Source organism: Ailuropoda melanoleuca, chromosome 1, assembly GCF_002007445.2.
Source record: "Ailuropoda melanoleuca isolate Jingjing chromosome 1, ASM200744v2, whole genome shotgun sequence".
In the NCBI taxonomy this organism is placed as follows: Eukaryota; Metazoa; Chordata; class Mammalia; order Carnivora; family Ursidae; genus Ailuropoda; species Ailuropoda melanoleuca.
In genome coordinates, this window is record NC_048218.1 from 147,114,272 (window position 1) to 147,137,149 (window position 22,878).

Sequence of the window (22,878 nt, forward strand, 5' to 3'; positions counted from 1 at the left end):
AATAAAACTTCATAAGACGTCAACATGAGAGTTACTTGGGGGAGAAAGAAAGAGCGTAACAGGGAGTAAATGCATGCTAAATTTCTTGTCTTGTTGAAATGAGGGGCGAACATAGATCTATTTGGTTCTAGACTTTTGAAAAAGAAAATGTAAGTTTCTTATATGAACTAAAAATGTGCATAAGCTAAACAAAAAAGATTAGATGAATGTACAACTATCAAAACAGAAGAGGGGAGGGGCGCCTGGGTGGCACAGTGGTTAAGCATCTGCCTTCGGCTCAGGGCGTGATCCCGGTGTTCTGGGATTGAGCCCAGCATCAGGCTCCTCCGCTATGAGCCTGCTTCTTCCTCTCCCACTCCCCCTGCTTGTGTTCCCTCTTTCACTGGCTGTCTCTATCTCTGTCGAATAAATAAATAAAATCTTAAAAAAAAAAAAACAGAAGAGGGGAAATGTTGCAAAACAAAATCTAACCAAAAGAGGCAAGAAAGCCTTAAATTTTTTTTTTAGCGGCGAGCCTGAATGGCTCAGTCTGTTAAGTGACCGACTCTTGGTTTCAGCTCAGATCATGGTCTCGAGGTCCTGGGATCAAGATCCCCATTGAGCTTGGTGCTCAGCCAGGAGTCAGCTTGAGGATTCTCCCTCTCCCTCTGTCCCTCCCTCCACTTGTGCACACATGTGCACTTGCTCTCTCTCTTTCTCTCAAATGGGTGAATAAATCTTTTTAAAAATGTTTAAAACATTTTAGCAAGTAAAAAACAGAAAAAACTATGTTAAGAATAAATCAAAACCTATTCATATTTACGATAAATGTGAACAGTTTAATCAGAGCTATAAAAGACAGAGACCATCAAGTTGGTAAAAAAAAAAAAAAATCCAGGGGTGTCTGCGTGGCTCAGTTGTTAAGCGTCTGCCTTCGGCTCAGGTCATGATCCCAGGGTCCTGAGATTGAGCCCTGCGTCGGGCTCGCTGCTCAATGGGAAGCCTGCTTCTCCCTCTTCCACTCCCCCTGCCTGTGTTCCTTCTCTTGCTGTGTCTCTGTCAAATAAATAAAATTTACAGAGAAAGAAGAAAAGAAAAGAAAAGAAAGGAGAGGAGAGGAGAGGAGAGGAGAGGAGAGGAGAGGAAAAGAAAAGAAAAGAAAGAAAAGAAAAGAAAAGAAAAGAAAAGAAAAGAAAAGAAAAGAAAAGAAAAGAAAGAAAAGGAAAAAGAAGAAAATCCAGCTATTATTATTTACCAGAATCAAACCTGAAAAAAATAATGTAGAACTGTTGAAAGTAAAGAGACACTAAAAATTACCTGCCAAAGTACTAACACAATGATTTTAAAGTAATATTACCACCAGACAAAACAGAATTCAAGGTGAAAATTTCCAGGGGATCAAGAAGGATACTTAATATTGATAAAAGGAGTAATCCACTAAAAAGATATAACAGTAGCGAACCTTTATAAATATGAGCTATGTTCAAAATACATAAAGCAAAAGCTAACAGAAATATTTAAAAGCATTAAACATGTACACATCTTTAATAATCACGACACATCATACTCTTCTGGTAAACAACAGATTAGTCAAAAAGTAAACAAGGGTACGAAGAATTAAAAAACATAATTAGGAATCTTCCTCAAATAAGCATACAGACAATTAAGACAAGTAGACACACACAATTAAGAATCTTCATAAAATAGACATACTTTTTAAAAATATATGTGGAACATTCAGAAAACTGACAACATAACACAACTGAACTCAAAAAATTCTGAAATATCCATCTCATATAAGCCATAATCACATACGACACTGTCATAATAATAAAAAACCAACATGTTGCCAGAAAACCCATATGGAAGAAAAGTTTGAGACAGACTCCAAATAATTATTGGGATAAAGGAAAAAATAAAGAGATAGCTTACAAAATACTTTGAACTGAATAATCATGCGGATCACAGGTTTCCAAGACTATCCCCACGTTTGGAGATTTGATAGAAGGACTCAGGGGACTCAGGAGATAGTTTCACCGTGGCTAAGATTTACTACAACAATCTAGTAAAGATCCACAGCGGGTCATAAGGGAAAAAAGATATAGGAGGCGATCTGGAGGAATCTGTGTGTAGGTTTCCTTAAGCCCTCTCTCTCCCATGTGGGGTCAGAGTGTGCACTCTTCTCCCAGTAACAAAAATGCAGCAATAAGTATGAGATGTTTCTGCTCAGGGAGGTCCATTAAAGACTCAGCATCCAAGGTTTGATTGGGGTCTGATCACACAGGCACCCTCTACCTAGCACATTGCAAAATTCCAGACTCCAAGAAAGAAAACAAATGTTTAGCATAAAACACTTATTTGTACAGTTTAGGCACAGTGAGCTACCCTTATCGTAGAGGGAAAGTTTTCGTATCAGCGAAGAAATGAGTTTACCAGTCAAGTTGCCAGATACCAGCCAAGGGCCAAGCTTGCAAGCAGGCCTTTTCAAACATAACAGTCTCAAGCCTGCTCTGTGAACTAGTTTTTGCAAAACATGTATGACCTCTGTATTAAAACCTGGGTATGGAACCAGAGAAATTCTCAGGAAGAAATTTATAACCATAAGTGAATTTCCCCCCAAATAAAAGGAGCTGAAATTTAATGAAAAAGACCTCACCAAAAGACACGGAAAAGAACAACAAAATGAGTCCAATGAAAGCAGAATGAAGGAATTAAGATTAAGCCAGATATTAATAAAACAAAGACTATCAGAATAAACACAAAATAATATGCTTGATCAATAACATAAATCCTAGTTCTTAAAAAGAAAAAAAAATTGAAGATAAAACTTCAGAAATCTATAATTAAGAAACAAGAAGGTGGTAAAACTTGATGTGGACAGGAAAATAGTTATAGGTACACAGGAGTTTGAACATTTTTAAGATAATACTGTATAAAAATCTCTACCAATGAACGCAAAAATATCTGTGAAAGGATACGTTTGGATATTACAAATTACAAATATTGAAATTAGTTAAAATAAACCAGTAACTGTGCGAGCATTTACAGCTGAACTCATTAACTACCCCCCACACTCACTCAAAAGACTGCAATGTTATCAATTAAGTATCAACTAAGTAGAGTATCAACTAAAACTCCAGGAATAAAGGAGTGAAATTTTTCATCTTTTACACACTGTTTCAAAACTAGGAAAATGGGTCAGGTGAATAATCCAACACAATTAACAAGTTTGGTCTCATCCCGAAAGAAACGACACAACTCATTCAATAATACCAACCTAACTCTAAAGACTCCCCCCCAAAACTGTTCGAACCTAACAAATGAGTTCAGTGAAGTTGCAGGATACAAAACCAACAAACACAAATCAGTTGTGTTTGTATACACTAACAATGACGTATCTGAGAAAGAAATTAAAAAACAATCCCATTTATAACAGCATCAAAAAAAATAAAATATTAGGAAGAAATTTGGCCAACTAGGTGAACAATCTATACACGAAAAACTAATAAGACACCAATGAAAAAAATAGAAGAAGACACAAATAAATGGAAAGATATTCCATGCTCATGGACTGGAAAAATTAATATTGTTAAAATGTCCATATTACCCAAGGTGATCCACAGATTCAAGTCAATCCCTATCCAAATTCTAATAGTATTTTTTACAGAAACAGAAAAATAATCCTAAAATTTGTTTAAAACCACAAAGACTTCAGAAGAGACACAACAATCTGGAGAAAGAAAAACAAAGCTGGAGGCATCACGCTTCCTGATTCCTGTAACTACATTACAAAGTTATAGTCATCAAAACAGTATGATAGTGGGACAAAAACAGACACATAGACCAACGGAACTGAATACAGAGCCCAGAAATAAATCCGTACATATATAGTCAACTAATATTTGACAAGGAAACTAAGAATACTCAATAAGGAAACAATAGTTCCTTCAACAAACTGTGTGGGAAAATTGGATGTTCACATGCAAAAGAATAAAACTGGATCCCTATCTTACACAGCTCACAAAAATTACTTGTAAAGATTTAAATACAATACCCAAAATTGGAAAACTCCTAGAAGAAAACATAGGGAAAAATCTCCTTGACATTGGTCTTGGCAATGATTTTCTTTCTTCCTTTTTTTTTTTTTTTTGGATATGACACCAAAAACACAAGCAACAAAAGCGAAAATCAACAAGTGGGACTACATTGTACCAAAATGTGTCTGCAGTGCAAAGGAAACCACCAATAAAATGAAAAAGCAACTTACAGAATGGGAGAAAATATCTGCAAGTCATACGTCTGATAGGAGTTAATATTCAAAATATATAAGGAATTCATAGAGATACACAGGAAAAAAACTGATTTAAAAATGCGCAGAGGACCTAAATAGACATTTTATGAAACAAGGCATACAAATGGCCAACAGACACATGAAAAGATGTTCCATATCACTAACCATCAGGGAAATGCAAATCAAAACCACAATGAGATATCACCGCTCACCTATTAGAATGGCTATCATCAAAAAGACAAGAGATAACAAGTATTGGCAAAGATGTAAAGAAAAGGGATCCCTTGTGTACTGTTGGTAGAAATGTAAATTGGTGCAGCCACTACAGAAAACAGCTTAAAGTTCCTCAAAAAATTAAAAAGTGAACTATCATATGATCCAAAAATCCCATTTCCCAAAGGAAATGAAATCAGGATCTCAAAGAGATATTAGCACTCCCATGTCCATTGCAGCATTATTCACAGTAGCCAAGATATGGAAACAACCTAAGTGTTCCTTTACAGAAGAATGGATGAAGAAAATGAGTTATGTATGTAAATAATGGACTATTATTCATCCATCAGACACCAGACACCAAATCAGCTGGCACTGTGATCTTGGACACTCTCAGCCTCCAGAACTGTGAGAAATAAAATTTTGTTGTTTAAGCCAACCTGTGGAATTCTGTTATAACAGCCTGAACAGACCATTGCAATGGGAATACAATCACAAATATCCCAACTGTTGGCGTCTCTAAAGGACAACACTCAGCTCCTCGACAGACACATTTAAAAATTAAAGAAAAAAGAAAGGTAGCTATAGATGAAAAGAGACATAAGAGAGATGTCAACCAGTTGAGTCTTACATAAACAAATAAACTTTAAAAAAAATTACGAAACAATCACAGAAGTTTGAACAACAGATATTTGATGACAATAAAGAATTATTGTTAATATTTAGATGTGATCATTGTATTTAGTTATGGTTAAACAATATATGAACCACAGTCCTCAACCTCAAGAGGGTCACAGCTCATAGGGGGGATACACTGTTGGAAAAAATGATTGAAATGCAAGAAGGCAATGCCAGCGAGAAGTGAAAAGTATCCTTGGAATGCAGAAAGGGTAGCACCTGGGAGGTATAAGAGAGGTGAGTCTTGAAAAACAACAAGTTTGCCAGGGGAATCAGGAAGGAAGAGAGCTTGGAAGCAAGGAATAAATGTGAACAGAGACAAAGGAAATGCATTTGGATGTGGGAAACAAAGGCAAAAGAAAAAATTAAATTTCCTTACAGTCCATTGACAAGTCCTTGAAACAGGCAGGGTGACTTTCCTCTAGGAACTCAGCTGCTTCAATGTTAAGACTTTGCTAAGGGCGAAAGGCATCTTAACTTAAACCCCCAGGATCCTATGAGCCTACTTTAACATGTAAAAATTCCTTTGGAAACTTCCTTTATCTCTATCCCCCAAGATGCATGTTGGCAATCATCCCCCAAGCATATGACCCACCGATATACCTCTGAAGGGTCTCATGACTAAGGTTTTACTAGACAGTAATAAATGACCTTTTCTTGACAATAGCTAGTCCCCCTCAAGGTCCTGGAAACCTTGCTTCCAAAATTCCTTAAAGACTTCTGCTATTCCCAACACACTCCCAACTTGAAGCATATAAAGTCACCTGTCATAACCCCAGAGCAGCTCTTTCTGCCCACGGGTCCTGTCCCTGTGCTTTAATAAAACCACCTTTTGCACCAACGATGTCTCAAGAATTCTTTCCTGGCTGTCCGTTCCAAGTCCCACCACTCCAAACCACATCACAAGTAGGTGTAAAAGAAAAGGATGTGCTCTAAGAAGTGCAAGTATTTGAGTCTGATCACAGCACAGAACAAGTAAGAAGACACAAGTCTGGAGAGAGGCTCACACGAGATCATAGAGGATCTTTCTTGCTTCCATACTAGCGCTATTGGAATAGCTGGTTGATTTTTAATTATTTTCAGATGTGGAGAAATGTCACTGAAGAGTTACAAGTAGATTCCTCTTCCTAGAGATGAAGAGTTCAGTGTAGCTTGGGAAAAAAATTGCTTTGTTTTATAAATAAAACCAAAATGGGTCTTTGATCATAGAAATATTAAGGAAGCATCAAACTGGACAAAGTCATGTGAAAGAATAGTGTTATCAAAGAAAAAGCTTCTTAGACTGAGTTTTACAGGGGAAGTCAGGAACCAGCCACCATATGAAGAAAAACGACCGCAGCGGCTTAGCTCTCCACACCACGGAGATACAACACGAAGTGAGGTTTTTGTGGACTTTGGATATGGTGCATCTTTGAGAAAACTTCACAAGCTCGCCATTGAATATTTACATCTGCTCTTGCAATATGTGAGCCACTAATAATTTTTACAATAACCATTGTTTTAATAATTTTGGCAATCTCTCTAAGTGATCTTTTGAAACACTTGAAATAAATACATAAAGTGACTCTATGGGTACAGTACAATCAGACTGTGCTTTATCTTTTTCTTGGTACTCAAAGGCATGAGAACAGTAAGTCTGGGGAAAAAAATACATATATATGTATATATATGTCTGAATATATATATTCTCATATATATACAGTCTTCAGACATTTTCTTAACCTTTAGATACAGCTGCTAACACTTTAATAATAAGAAATTGACTTCCTTTCCTTCCTTTCCTCTCTCCCTCGTCCCTCCCTTTCTTCTTCCCGTTTCTTAAGTAGAGTGTATATGCTTATATACCATGGCTTTGAAGTCACCATTAACCCGCATTTAGAGGTTTCAAACTAAGAAGCTGTGTTCTAACAAAGCAAATTAAATACACCTCTAGCAGAACTATGTCATTTCAAAGTCGGCATTTTTTCCCTACAATTTCTCCACAATTCTGGCAACCTTATGCCTGGAAAGTACTATTTGTTCTTGAAATCTGCATGCATCCTCTGCTCATGGGAAGATCCTAATATTTGTGTCTTCACCTTGAGGAACTGGCCTGTTTTTGGCATAATGCAAACTGGATTGTTCTCCCACGTGTTGTATTATTTACAAATCAAGCCAGACTTGGGAGAACAGATGGTTGCCTGTTGTGCTTTTCTGAGCCATGAAACCTCTGGGTTGGAATAGAAGATTTCCCCCCATCTCCCTCTCCTGAATTTCTCTCTAAAGAATGGATATTTCACTGACAATCTTTGTAGGATAAGCAGGAAGAATAAACCATAGAAAGAGGAAGAAAGAATTTTCTGCTAATGAAGCAGAAAAGCCAAAGCACCCTGGAGATCCCCCTCAGGAGGAGCTGGTTCGCATTTCACCATGGGACCAGGCGGAAACTTGGCATCTGGTCTGGGACCTAACAGTAGCCAGTCCTACGGCTTTTTAAAGCAACTGTCTGATTATACGTGACTACCACAATGTCAGCAGCTCTGCACATATTAGTACCTGGTCTGACTATACTCTGAAGAGTTTGTACCCTTGGAGCAAACCTCTGGTGGCATCATACTGTGCTTTCTGTTTGCAAGAGAACCCAGACTGAAACACTAGGCATACTATCCTTCACATTTAATGGTAGACTAAAGATATTTTCAAATATTCCAAGTAAAAAAAAAAAAAAATTAATCTTGCACAACTGTTTCTCAAAGATCTTAATGGTTATGTTTGATTAAAAAAAAAAGAAAAGGTAACAAAGGAGTACCTGGGTGGCTCAGTTGGTTAAGCCTCCAACTCTTGATTTTGGCTCAGGTTATAATCTTAGGGTCCTGAGATCGAGCCCCACATCAGGCTCAGGCTAAGTTTGGAGTCTGCTTGTCCCTCTCCCTCTGCTCATTCCCCTGCTGTCTCTCTCTTTCTTTCTCCCTCTCTCGCAAATAAATAAATAAATAAATAAATAAATAAATAAATAAAATTTTAAAAATATTTTTAAAAAAAGAGACAGAGAGTTAACAAAAAACCAGTAAAAAATATGAAAAACAAGCTTAGGGCACAGGAAAGAAACGAAAGGAATTTCCCAGCGAATTGCAAAGGTAGGTCTCAGGGTGGCAGCCATGACTACAAAGAAAGAGCTTCTCTCTAGGTTGGAGACGTGTTAGTCAACATGCAGACTGTGATCCAAGTTGTCATCCCTAAGACCCCTGCTACCAATGTAAACACAAGGACTTCCTTTAAACGTCTTTTAAACCCAAGGACAGAACCTTCAGAAGAACTGGCCCATGTACTTTCTCTTCCAAGTCTTGGTGTCTCGTTGGGCCAAGGACAAGGTACTGCTTGGATATATTCCTGAGTCATGGGGTTAGGCCTCAGGGAGCTGCAGAGCAGAAGCAGAGATCAGCCCCTCCCTCTGACCATATTTCTTCCTAGTTTCCGAGTCTATCCCAACTTTCTGCCACATTTCTTTATGTTTCCAGGATTAATTCACAGATTTGCCTACAAGTTTCCTAGAAACAGCAATATAAACTCCAAAGAAAGCTGAGGCCAGCCCCTGGCTCAAAAATTCTGTTTGGCTTACCTTCTCGTGGAGCCTTCGTCTAACCTGAGCAATGTTCTCCTTTCCTTGCACACTTATGTTCATGCTTGCTACTGAGTTAAAAAAACAGAGAGAGAGAGAGAGAGAGAGAAACTAAAATGAAGCAACATATTAGAGATACATAAGTAAGTGGCAAAACCATAATGAAGAACAAGGAAATGATTCACACAAAGACAGGATAATGATTTCTTTTGCTGGGGGAGGGAGTGGAGGGAGAGCATTTCTAAAGTACTGAGTATATTCTGTTTTGTAATGGGTGGGGGTAAATTGCTTTTTGCTTTATAATTATTCTTCAAACCATATGTATATGCATTATGTATGTGTTTGTATGTATGCTACATTTGATCATTTCATACACACACACACACACACAAAGTTGTTAAAAAGTTACTGAATTCAATACAAATCGCTTATGGCTCCATGATCGGAAACTCTTCCTCCAGACACCAGTCTTGCAAATTAACAGCAGAGTGATGTGACCAACACTTACCTTCCCCTCCTAAAGAGCAACATGTCCCTCAAAAGGAAGAATGAAGTAAATGTGTGTGAGTACGTGAGGAGCTGTACGTCTATTTTACGAGTATTGGCTAACTGCTCCCAAATTCCTGGGCAAACCCATAAAGTTGAAATAAAATCTCCTCCCTTTGCCCCATGCCCTTGAAACAGAAAAAAGCATTTCACATTAAGAGTTAAACGAGGGGCGCCTGGGTGGCACAGCGGTCGAGCGTCTGCCTTCGGCTCAGGGCGTGATCCCGGTGTTATGGGATCGAGCCCCACATCAGGCTCCTCCGCTAGGAGCCTGCTTCTCTCTCCCTCTCCCCCTGCTTGTGTTCCCTCTCTCCGCTGGCTGTCTCTCTGTCGAATAAATAAATAAAATCTTTAAAAAAAAAAAAAAGAGTTAAACGAAACACCGGGGAGCCTGCATGGCTTAGTCAGTTAAGCGCCCCGCCCTTGATTTCATTTCGGCTCAGGTCATGATCTCAGGGTGGTAAATGAAGCCCCAAATGTACAAATAGATCATTCAGTAATGTGATTCTTGAATATCTTAAAGAGAAACCACAATTACAGAATGTTTGTTCTGCATGACGACAAAGCATGTAAAGTGAAGAGGACACTGGTTACCTGGTTACACTACTATCTATGTAAGCAAATCTTCAGTTACCCACTATAATGGGTATTGATGTATTTTTTTTCAGCAACAGAACATTGATTTTTACTTTAATAATTTGGTTTTTAAATTTTATTTTATTATCATAAGAACACTTAACGTAAGATCTACCCTCTTATCAAAACTCTAAGTGTATAATTATTGTTGATTATAAGTATGATGTTGTGCAACAGATCTCTATGGCTTATTCTTCTTAACTAAAACTTTACACCTATTGATTAGTAACTCCCCATTTCTCCCTCCCTCCAGCTCCTGACAACCACCACCATTCCACCCTTTGATTCTATAAATTTGACTAATTTTTAAAAAGATTTTATTTATTTATCTTGAGAGAGAGGGTGGGGGAAGGGGCAGTGACAGAGGTTGAGAGAGAATCTCAAGTAGACTCCATGCAGAGTGGGGCTCGATCTCACGACCCTGAGATCATGACCTGAGTGGAAATCAAGAGTCAGGTGCCTAACCAACTGAGCCACCCAGGTACCCCTACATTTGACTACTTTAAATACCTCCTATAAGTGAAATCATGCAGTATTTGTCTATCTGTGATTGGCTTATTTCACTTACTGTACTTATCCTCAAGGTTCATCCATGTTGTAGCATATTACAGAATTTTCTTCTTTTGTGAAGCTTGCTAGTAATCCATTCTGTGAATATACCGCATTTTCTTTATCCATTCATCTGTTGACGGACATTTGTTTCCACATCTTAGCTCCTGAGAACAGTTCTGTAATGAACCTAGGATTGCTAGTATCTCTTTGAGATTCCAATTTCAATTCTTTTGGATAAATACCCAGCAATGGGATTGCTGAACCATATGGCAGTTGTTTTTAATTTTTTGAGGAATCTCCATATTTTTTTCAATAGTGCTACACCATTTTGCATTCTGACCAACAGTGTGCAAGGATTGGTAATGTTGTGTTTATAAAAAGCTCAGTAGAACGAAGTGCAAACAACCCATCCATTAGAACTTCTGAGTTATGAGCAATTCAATTAAGAACTTGAGGTAAGATCAGACTAACAACTTGAAAATCTCTTATTATTTTAAAGCAAAAAAGCACATCAGCAGGACTAGAATTTTTTATTAATAGAAAATATGCAGGTGCTTTTGAACAATAGAAAATATCCTTGCAGAGCACCTGGGTGGCTTAGCTGGTTAAGGATCCAGCCCTTGGTTTCTGCTCAGGTCATAATCTTGAGATCATGGGATTGAGCTCTGTGTTGGGCTCCATGCACATTGCAGAATCTGCTTGATATTCTCTCTCCCTCTCCCCACTCTCTCTCTCTAAAATAAAAAATAATAAATAAATAAATAAATAAGTTTTTAAAAAGAGAAAACATCCTTGCAAAAACCTCAAAGAGTGGATGATCCCCTCCAGCATAATACCCACCAGTAACATATACCATGGAAAAAACAAAGGAACGTTATTTTTAAAAATTGTAAGATGGCTCAGAAAGGATTTATCTGCACTTCTGGATCGTTAGTATACTTTCTGTTGTATCATCAATGTGATATGTTATTAATGCTGTGTCTTCAGTGTCATGGATTAGGGAAGATATGCCAATGTCTTTCCCTTAATGTCCAGGATAAACTATATTTTATGCATGCCATCTTTCTATGTTAACTATAGATTTTTTTCCATTATTTAGGAATAGTCAAAGAACTCTGCTCTTTACCATTAACCCAGAAAATAAATCAACCTGTGGAACATCTCAAATCCTGGTAGTTAAAAAAAAATATTTTCAGAAAGTTCTATTAACTACCAATAGTGTAAAGAATATTTAAAAGCCCTTGTTGTCTATTTTAAAATGTGTCTACCTCATTTTTCTTTTACTTTGTATCTTAGATTGCCGAAGTTTTCCTCAAAATTACAGTAATAATGTATGAGATAATGTCATGTCCCTCCATTCTTCCAGAATGTTACAAGAATTTCTTACAGGTTTGTGGATATCATTCTCTTGATCTTAATAGAAAAACTGAGGAAGAAACATTTCCAGTCAAATATTTGTCCAAATATTTTAAAAACTAGTGAAACTTAAAAAAATGATCTTTTGAGAGATGGGCAAACCAAGAAACAGACTGCTAAGTATAGAGAACAAAGGGATGTTTACCAGAGGGGAGGTGCGTAGGGGATGGGGAAAACAGGTGATGGGGATGAAGGGGGGGCACCTGTGATGAAAGCCGGGTGATGTATGGAAATGTTGAATCACAATATTGTACAACTAAACTAATATTACACTGTATGTTAACTACACTGGAATTTAAATAAAAACTTTTTTAAAAGAAAAATTTTAAATGTTCTTTCAATTAGTAAGTCATTTATGTAATATATGATAATTACCACTCATTTTTAAATAAACTGGAGTTATTCTTTTTTGTCATTTATACCATAAGTCATGAAGCCAAGTGGAATGATATATTTTAGTGCTTCTCAAAAAAAAAAAAAAAAAAACTTCACCATGGGACCATGATGCACGGCATTCACAAAACATCCCAGTTGACCGGATCCCAGAAAGAGGGCCACTAAACAGGGCATGCTGAAGATTATAAACAATTCCCAATAATGCCACTCTCGTGCTCAAAGACGCACGCAGGAATGTAAGTGAATAAAAGTGGTGCTATTCTTTTTACCTTCTCTCCTTTTTAAGTCTCAAGAGCTCAGAATTTTAACTATTATTAATAACAATTTGTTGTGACTCGCTCACGTCTGCTCCAGACTCACCAATATTTTACTGTAGTTGCTAATACTGTTCTCTGTCATTCGTTAGTTCGTTCAGTTGAGCGCCTTTTTGTGCCACATAGACACTGAACATCCACTAGGCTTCAGGCTCTGTGATGGGCACTGTCCTTTTACAGAGATAAACGAGGAGTCCCTGAACCCAGTCTGACTCTTATGATCATCTATGGAATGCCTGTGAATGTTGAATTGCTGTTTTATGTTAGACTTCTATAAATGACAAATTATTAAGTGTTCTTTAACTCAAGATTCACTGCAATTTTGAAAATTACTAAACATTTTCCCTATTTTACTTAATATGCATTTACTGAATACTGTGTGTATGATAAAGAGGATGAATAGAAAATCTTAGGTTTTAAGAAGACTGATCAGAAATGAAGCCATAAGCTTTTGGTAAAGATACTAATTTGCATGTACGGTATGTTCCTCCCCTCCCAAAACCTACTGAAATTAAGGGAAGGGAGAATATTTTATGTATAACTACAATATTCTAACTTAGCTTCCTAAACAAGAAAAATTAAAAATGAACACTGCAGTTCCTCAATAAAATGAATTGAGACAAACACTGAACCATCAAGTGAAAGAAGTAAGTGTTTTGTTCGATTTCTAGCAATTTGAATATCAGAAAGCCCCAAATCATCTAGCCTCAAACCATCTTAAAATATTAAGGGGAAAAATTGTTAAATATGCTTTTACATTAAGAAAAGATGCTGCGAGAAATTAAGATAAATCTTGTGAGGCTGGTAAGAAAATAAGAACTCCAGCCTGGGAAATAAGTTTGCAGTCCAACGGCCCAGAGCACTTTAGTGGTTCTCAAAATATGGTCCCTGGACCAGCAGCAGCAGCATCACCTGGGCACATGTTAGAAATGCAAATTCCTAAGCCCCTTCCTAAACCTACTAAGTCAGTAATTCTGGAGTTGAGGCCAGCATCAGTGTTCAAACAGAACTACAGTGATTCTGAAATTACAGCATACATCACAATCCTTTAAAGGGCTTGTTAATTTCCTCAGTACTCTGAGAATCAGCGGCATTGTTAGAAATACAGAATCTAAGGCTCATCTCAGAACTATTGGATTGAAACCTGTTGTTTAACAAGATACACAGTGCCTCATGCATATTAAAATTGAGTGATCTACAGCATTGTTTTGCAAACTTTTTTGACCCACCGAAAATTTTCCTTTGTGACTCAGTGTACACACACTGCAGCAGGGTCAGTCCCAAGACAGGTGAGTGAAGTGCGCAGGGTGGAAAATTTAAGGAGGTACTCACCATCAGAGTCAATTGCACTTCAATGAATGTGTGAATTGGACTATGGAATATATGTATTTTTGTTTGTCTACATTATTATTTTTTAATTTTTTATTTAAATTCAATTTAGTGAACATACACTGTATTATTAGTTTCAGGGGTAGAATTTAGTGATTCATCAGTTGCATATAACACCCAGTGCTCATTACTTCAGATGCCCTCCTTAATGTCCATCACCCTGTTACCCCATCCCCCCACCCACCCCTCTCCAACAACCCTCAGTTTGTTCCTTATAGTTGAGTGTTCTATCGTTTGTCGTCTTCTCTGTTTTCATCTTATTTTATTTTTCCTTCCCTTCCCCTATATTCATCTGTTTTGTTTCTTAAATTCCACATGAGTGAAATCAGATGGTATTTGTCTTTCTCTGACTGACTTATTTCACTTAGCATAATACCCTCTAGTTCCATGTTTGTCTGCATTATTAATAAATCCACAGTAAACCCAAATTGTTTCTAAAATTTATAAAACAAAAAAATTTCCTCTTAGTCTCCAAAAATAAGAAGGAGAAAATGTGAAACAAATACCAGGACTCTTCTTAAGAATGTTATGTTAATAGAAGCCCCAAATCACAGTGTGATAGGCATAGGAATATTATAATTTAGGATGCTATTCAGGAAGTTTTATTCATTTATAGGAAAACTGGAATCACTGAGTGCAATGAATGATTAGTATCCATTAAGTTGTAGCACAAAACCAGTTTATTGAAAGTCAGGAAGCCTGGCTTCCACAGCAATACAATAACCATGGCGTCATTATTCTTTCTTGGCACTGAGCTGGTATGAGTAGCATGTCACATGTTTTTGTGCCTATAGCAGTGGCGGAAGAGTCTTACACTGAAAATAAATTGTATATTCAGTCGGCTATGCAGCAGAGACAATGTATCCTGAATGGATCAACTGATCTGTTTTTGTTTTCTTGTTTTGTGTAGTTTGCCCTTGTTTGCTTTGTTTTAAATAAAATAAGGTGAGGATGATTCTACTGAAGACAACAGACCTAAAAATACGACACATTTAACTTTTAAAAGACTTATATTAATAAGTTCCTCAACTAGGGCCAAGCCACCTGTAAAGGTTTTCATGTTTGTTCAGAACGCGGAACCCAAAGGTTTCCACACGGGCCTCAGGAGTGTAGCACAGGTGAGTAAGCCCAGAAGTAGGAACAGAAAGCTAAAAACATATTTTTAGCCAGCACTATGGCATTATTTCCAGAAATTGCACTTCCTCCTTCCCCCACAATACTGCAAGCAGATAATGGAATTATTCTTTTAGCAATAACTTTCATTTTGTCAGTTTTAGGCAGAAGTGGCCAGAAGGGAATTATCAAAAGTTCAAACTAGAGAAACCCAGATAAGATCTCAACTAATGGCTTCATTTATGGCTAAGGAAGCTGACATCCAGAGAAGTCTCATCAGTCCTCAGGGACAGCAATTCAGTGACGAGAAAGCCTTCTTCCCCTTAGTCTTCAAGACAGTTATTTAGTTATAGCTGGGGAACAGGATTTATTGGCTTTTCTTAAAGCCAGGTTAGAATCTGCTTCAGTTTCTATTGCCATATCACAAACAACCACAAACTTGGTGGCTTAAAACAACTCCTGAGAGTACTGAGTGCTCACAGCGCTGTGGGTCAGGAGTCCGTACACAACATGGGGGAGGGGTCCTTGCTCGGGCTCTCCCAAGGCTGAAATAAAGGTCTCGAGCGGCTGCACTCTCATCTGGAGTTCATGTGATTGTAGCAGAATTCAGATCCATGAGGTTCTAGCACTGAGGTCCCATTTCCTTGCCGGTCATCAGCTGAGAGACGCTCTCAGCATCTACGAGCTGCCTGTGCTCCTTGCCGTCTGGTCACCACATGTTCAAAGTCAACAGTGAAGAACCTTTCTCCTGTTCAATCCCTCTCACGTTTCAGCTCTCCCAGACTTTGAACCCCTCTCTCTAGGAAAAGCCCCATTCCTTTTTTTTTTTTTTTTTTAAAGATTTTATTTATTTATTCGACAGAGATAGACAGCCAGTGAGAGAGGGAACACAAGCTGGGGAGTGGGAGAGGAAGAAGCAGACTCATAGCAGAAGAGCCTGACGTGGGGCTCGATCCCATAACGCCGGGATCACGCCCTGAGCCGAAGGCAGACGCTTAACCGCTGTGCCACCCAGGCGCCCCCCCCATTCCTTTTTTTAAAAAGATTTTATTTATTTATTTTTTGAGAGAGATGGAGAGTGTGCACACGCATGAGTGGGGACGGGGCAGAGAGGAGGGGGAAAGAGAATCTCATGCAGACTCCCCACTGAGCATGGAGCCCAAGGTGGGGCTCCATCCCACGGCCCTGAGATCATGACCTGAGCCGAAACCGAGAGCCGGATGCCTAACTGACTGAGACACCCCGGTGCCCTGGAAGAGCACCATTCCTTTTAAGGGCTCACCTGATTAAGTCAGGTCACCCAGAACCATCTCCCTTTTTAAAAGCCCACTGTGCCATGCAGCATCACCTAATCATGAGAGTGATAACCCACCATATTTACAGGTCCCCCCCCACACACTCAAGGGTTGGAGATCATGTTAAAATTCTGCCTACCATAGAACCCTTGCAATTCAGAAGCCTGCCACAGCACTGGCCCCGCTGAGAGCTCCACTGAGCCGAATGCCTCCTGCCACCTTTCTGAGGGACAATGCAACTGAGATTGTGGTCATGGAGATTAGCGAGCTACAAAAGTTCTTGCTCACTCACCAAATCTTTAAAAAAAAAAAAAAATTCTAGAGGCTTACAGTCTTATGTAAAGAATGGTATCCAACTAGGGGCGCCTGGCTGGCACAGTGGTTAGGCGTCTGCCTTCGGCTCAGGGCGTGATCCCAGCGTTATGGGATCGAGCCCCGCATCAGGCTCCTCCGCTATGAGCCTGCTTCTTCCTCTCCCACTCCCCCTGCTTGTGTTCTCTCTCTCGCTGGCTCTCTATCTCTGTCGAATAAATAAATAAAATCTTTAAAAAAAAAAAAAGAATGGTATCCAATCTAAAATAACATGAGATTCTCAGGGGAAACAGGAACACTTTAAATTTGTTTGAGATGCTAGCCAGCAACTATTCAGAATGATGCTCTTCCTGTAAGAGAGCTGGGTTCTGATTCACCTCTTCATCATGAAAATAAAAGTAATAACAAATGATGGCTTTGCATATTGTAAAGACAATGCTCCATCTACGATGATCTTAAGCCTCTTTTTTGAGCTAACTCAGTAAAAGATGCACTCATTGTAAAGACCAAAATATACTACACACTGCTGGCAGATGTCCCATCCAACCATTTCCATGGCTACTGCCATTTCAGATCTTCGCTATCTTTCTCCTGGACCCTGCCTTAGCCCCCTCAGCAGCACCCCAAGGTCCATTTGATATCCCTTGTAATCTTTTCTTGATAACCAGACATGAGGTACGGGTTAAAGGAAAGTGCTGGAAAGAAACCGTTTTAGCAATGTGCTGGTGAGGTGCCGGGGAAGGGAAGCATTCTACGGTCCTCTGGTTAAGTCTCAAGCTTTCAATAAGCCTGTGCTTCTGGACTATGAACTTCACAAGACATCCTGCATTTTTTTTCTCTCCACGTAGATGGTAGAGGATGGCTAAAGTGGGCTGGAGTTGCCTATTTCCCTTTCCCCAGGTCAGTCAGGCTTTGGTACTATTCCAGTAAACTAGGTTGTGGTTAACTAGTCTCCCCTGAGGGCAGGCTTTGTTAAAAAGATCAGAGTGCGTTGGCATATTTCAAAACTGCACCTTTCCCCGTCTTCCAGCTAGAAGCACTAGGAGATTTTCCTGTTATTTATTTTAAGAACCTTGGGGCGCCTGGGTGGCACAGCGGTCAAGCGTCTGCCTTCGGCTCAGGGCGTGATCCCGGCGTTGTGGGATCGAGCCCCACATCAGGCTCCTCTGCTATGAGCCTGCTTCTTCCTCTCCCACTCCCCCTGCTTGTGTTCCCTCTCTCGCTGGCTGTCTCTATCTCTATCAAATAAATAAATAAAATCTTTTAAAAAAAAATTATGAAGTACATCTTATATACAAGTATGTATAGAAAACCTTTGTACAATTTAAAGACCAGTAATAAAATAAACACTCATATGCCCACTACCCAGGCCAAGAAATAGAATAGTACCATCCCCAAAAGCCACTCCGTGCCCTCCCTGACTCCCCCCTCACCCTTCTCAGTGGTAACCGTTACCTTGAAATTGCAATTATTCTGTTTTTCTTCCAGTCTTTACAACCTACACGTCCCTCAGTTTGAACACTGTAACGGAATGATAACATGGCTCTTCAATAGCTGGCTTCTTTCATTCACGTGCGTGTTGACGTATGTGCTAGAATGGATTCATTTTCGCTGCAGGGTAGTATTTTACTAGGTAACTACCACACACACGTTTATCCATCTTACTGTTTATGGACACTTGGATCTTTTTCAGGTTTTTCTTTTCCTATTACAGACAGTGTTGCTATAAACATTCAGGTGCCCATCTCCTAGTACAAGTGTGCTGAAGTCTCCCGGGAGTATACTTAGTAACTTAGTAGCAGAATGGCTCGGTCATATGGTATGGTCATGTTCAGTTGTACTAAGTAACGCACACTGGTTTTCAAAAGCAGTCATACCAATTTGTGTTCTCACCAACAGCAGGTGAGAGTTCCCACAGCTCTATGGCTTCGGCTGCATTTGGTATTCTCAGGCTTTCAAACTTCTGCCAATTTGATGGAATATCTCTACAGCATTAAATAGCATTTCCATTCTTTATTTTGCTCATTTTCTCTATTGAAGTGGCTGCCTTTTTCTTCGTGTGAGTTATTTACATATTCTGGATCCTAACCCCTAGTTAGTTACCCATGATTTTGAAAATATTTTTTCCAGTTAGTGGTTTGCTTGTCCCTCTTTTGATATCTCTAAATGGGAGGTAATCCTGGTTGGGAGTGAGGAGTGAGGGGGGTTGTGATTAACTAGGGAATAAGGAAGGGAGGGAGGAAAGGGAAGGGAAGGGAAGGGAAGGGAAGGGAAGGGAAGGGAAGGGAAGGGAAGGAGGGAGGGAGGGAGGAAGGAAGGAAGGAAGGAAGGAAGGAAGGAAAGAAGGAAAGAAGGAAGAAAGAAAAAAAAGAAAGAAAAGTTAGAATAAGAAGTCATTGTAGAGAATTGAGTCAATTTCTACATAAGGTTAGAATAATCTGGGCCAGGCAGCATTTAAACATAAGCAAAGAAGGAACAAAATTATACTTAAGCGCTTTCATCTAAAAGCCTAATCCACATTATTTAATTTACATTAAATGCAATGCTTACTAACATTTTCAAGTTAGCTATTTTAGGGGAGATTTTTTTTAAGGGAAGAATTTTTTTTTATTAATTTTATTTTATTTTATTATATTATGTTAATCACCATACAGTACATCCCCAGATTCCGATGTAAAGTTTGATGCTTCATTAGTTGCGTATAACACCCAGTGCACCATGCAATACGTGCCCTCCTTACTACCCATCACCAGTCTATCCCATTCCCCCACCCCCTCCCCTCTGAAGTCTTCAGTTTTGTTTCTCATAGTCCATAGTCTCTCATGTTTCATTCCCCCTTCTGATTACCCCCCTTTTCTTTATCCCTTTCTTCTAAGGGAAGAATTTTTTTTTTTTTGAGATTTTATTTAAGGGCACCTGGGTGGCTCAATCAGTTAAGATTTTATTTATTTATGTGAGAGAGAGAGAGCACGAGGGGAGAGGAGGGGAGGGGAGGGACAGAGAGAGAGGGAGGAGCAGGGAGCAGGGAGCCAACTCGGCTCAATCCCAGGACCTAAGATCATGACCTGAGCTGAAGGCAGATGCTTAACCAACTCAGCCACCCAGGTGCCCCTTAAAGGAAGAATGTTTGCCTCTACCTCAGACACTTTCTGGAAGGCACTTTCAAAAATTCATGGCAGCATATTCAAATTGCTAATTTATTTTTGTGGGAGCAGATGAACCTCATGAAAGCAAAACCCTCATGTCTAAACATATAATGTGACAGTGGCAAGTACCCTGTGATTTAAGGTTTGAGTTTTATTGTTTCATTTTTATCCCATTTCTTCATGGTAATGAGCATTAGCTTTCTATTTTTCATTTCTTAGCCTTCTCCCAGCTCCTTTAAAAATGCTTATTACATTGCATCATTAGAGTCACACATTAATTCACAAATATTGTGAGCAACAACCAAGCGTCAAGTTCTCTGCCATCACTTATAATAAAATAATAAATAAAGCTGGGCACCCCCCTCAAGAAACTTCCACCCTAATGGAGAGCAATACAATAAGATAAATCTCACATTCTGTGTGAGAACAGGTGCCATGAAAGCAAATAAAGGAGACATCCAACTCAATCTAGTTCAATCTCATTGCCTTATTCTGAAAGTTCTCCCACAATGATTTTTTAATCCATCTATCCCCCAGAACTTCTGGCAACCGCTGATCTTTTTACTGTATCCAGTATTGCCTTTTGCAGAATGTCATATGGTTAGAATCACAAAGTGTGTAGCCTTCTCAGACTGGCTTCTTTCACTTAGCAAAATGCATTTAAGATTCCTCCATGTCTTCTTTTGTGGCCTGATAACCTATTTCTTTTCATTGCCGCATAATCTTCTGTTGTCTGGACATACTGCAGTTGGTTTACCCATTCACCTACTGAAGGACATCTTGGTTGTTTCCAGGTTTTGACAATCAGGAGTAAGCTGCTATAAATATTTGTGTGCAGGTTTTTGTTTGGACATAAGTTTCTAACTCATTCGGATAAATTCCAAAGAGCATTATTGCTGGATCACGTGATCAGTGTATACTTAGTTTGGTAACAAACTGTCATCTCTCTTCCCAAGTGGCTGTATCATTTTGCATTTCCATCAGCAATGAAGGAAAGCTCCCGTCATGCTCCATCTTCACCAGCATTTGGTGTTGTCGATATTTTGGACTTTTACCATTTTAATAGGTGTGTAGTGGTATCTCACTGTTGTTTTAAGTTCAATCACATTTCTACTTCAGAAGAAGTAATTGCATTCTCTGACAACAAACTTTGCTTAACCCTTTGTCATAGGATTTTCTAAAGAGTTTTAAAACTCTCTCATAGAATTTATATGGGAAAGCAAAAGGCAAATAACAATAATAACCAAAATAATTTTATAGAATAAGAGCAAGCTTTTGGAGGAAAATACCTATATATATTTGGTGCCTTCTTATGTTGAAGTACTATCCAAACTAACTGAATCTACTCATATATCAGAAATATCTCCAATATCAAGATTTACTATAAAGTTATAGTAATTAATCTATTGTGATGTTGACATTGGGATAAATACATATACAAAAAGCACAGAATGTGGATACTGAGAATATACCTATTCATATATGAAAATAGGCTCTTTGCAGATTAATGGGGAAAGGATGGGCTCTTAAAATTTGTTGGTACAACTTGTCATTCATATAAAAAATGATCATTGGTTCTTCATATTATACACAGCAATAAATTCCAAATGGATTAAGGACCAAATGTAACATTTGAAATTAAAACTTTAACACTTCAGAAGGTAATTTAAAAGAATATCTTTATGATCCTGAGGAAGCAAAGCTGCACAATTCAAACGGAAAGATAAATAAATTCAACTACAATAAAAATGTCTGTTTATTGACAGACATCATAAATTAAAAGTCAAACCACTGACCACTATGCACGTAACTGATAAAGGGTTAGTGTCTAGAATACATAAATAACTCCTACAAGTTAACGAGAACCCCCACCCTCATCCGCAGCAATCATCTCCGGAAGTTTTAGATGCACAAATTCTATGGTCTAGAATTTCCATTCCTAGGCATTTACCTTAGGACAACTCATGAGTATCCATCAGCAGAAGGATGAAGACAGAATTGTGGAATATTTAGTCAACAGAATACCATACAATAGTTAAAACGGCTTATTCTCAAAAACACAATGTTGAGAAATGTTGGAAATTTTTTAAAAGTTAAGAAAGTACATACCCTTTTATTAAACTTTTAAAATATGCAAAAGAATATTAAAAATATCTCTGTATGTCACAGCCCTAGAACAACATTACTCGCAATGATAAACATGAAATTCGGGCCGGTGCCTACCTCTGGAGATGGGTCTCCACAGCGTGTACTGTGCTCTTTCTTAAGCTGAGGAAGGAATAAATGGGTGAGCCTCTTAATCCCCTTTTGTACGCCCAAAATATTTCTAATTAATCTAATGAGAGGTTAAGAATCTATGGGGGGGTGGGAAAGAAGGAGGAATACTTAGAACGCTGTGTGCAGGGCAGGCCTTCTGATGAAAGTTCTTTAAAAACCTAGATAAGGTGGGGCGCCTGGGTGGCTCAGTTAAGCGAGACTCCTGATTTCAGCTCAGGTGGTGATCTCGGGTTGTGAGAGGGAGCTGGCGCGGCATGGAGCCTACTTAAGATTCTCTTTTTCCCTCCCCGCTGCCCCTCCCCCCACAAACAAAACAAAACCCTAGCTAAGGTCCCTACCGTGAATATGGCACACCCGGTCTGGAGCCCTTCGGCTGTGAACGTGCTCCTGACTTCCGCCTCGAGGTTGACCCCCTCGACCTAGAGCGGGGCTCCTCCTTCCCGGAAGCTGCCCTCGGGTACCGCCCGCCCCCGCGGGCGCCACCCCCTGCCTCTGCTCCGCCCTGCCCCGCCACAGCCTCTCGGCCTCCCACCTGGTCTCCTCCAGACGAGGCCCTAGGCAGCCCGCTCCGGCTATTCCCACTTTTCTCTGGTACATCCCAATTTCACAGGATGTGGCAGGAGCCATTTTTTAAAAGACGTTTCTGAAACGATCAGTGACACGGCATTAATAAAACATTCCTCCCAGCATGGGCATTTACTGAATGTTCTCATTACCGAGCCTCAGG

At 39.1% G+C, this 22,878-nt stretch overlaps 1 long non-coding RNA gene across 2 annotated transcripts; it reads right to left on the minus strand.

Annotated features, from left to right (window-relative positions):
* Positions 1–1,003: 1,003 nt before the first annotated feature.
* LOC109489722 lies at positions 1,004–22,602 on the minus strand. 2 transcript variants are annotated; one of them, XR_002142821.1, is made up of 4 exons: positions 22,490–22,602; positions 22,098–22,142; positions 8,760–8,827; positions 1,004–1,035 (listed from the first exon to the last, which is right to left on the minus strand). It is a non-coding gene; the product is annotated as an uncharacterized LOC109489722 (long non-coding RNA). The 2 variants fall into 2 exon arrangements; XR_002142820.1 differs by having other exon boundaries at positions 8,760–8,830.
* Between the last annotated feature and the right edge of the window lie 276 nt (positions 22,603–22,878).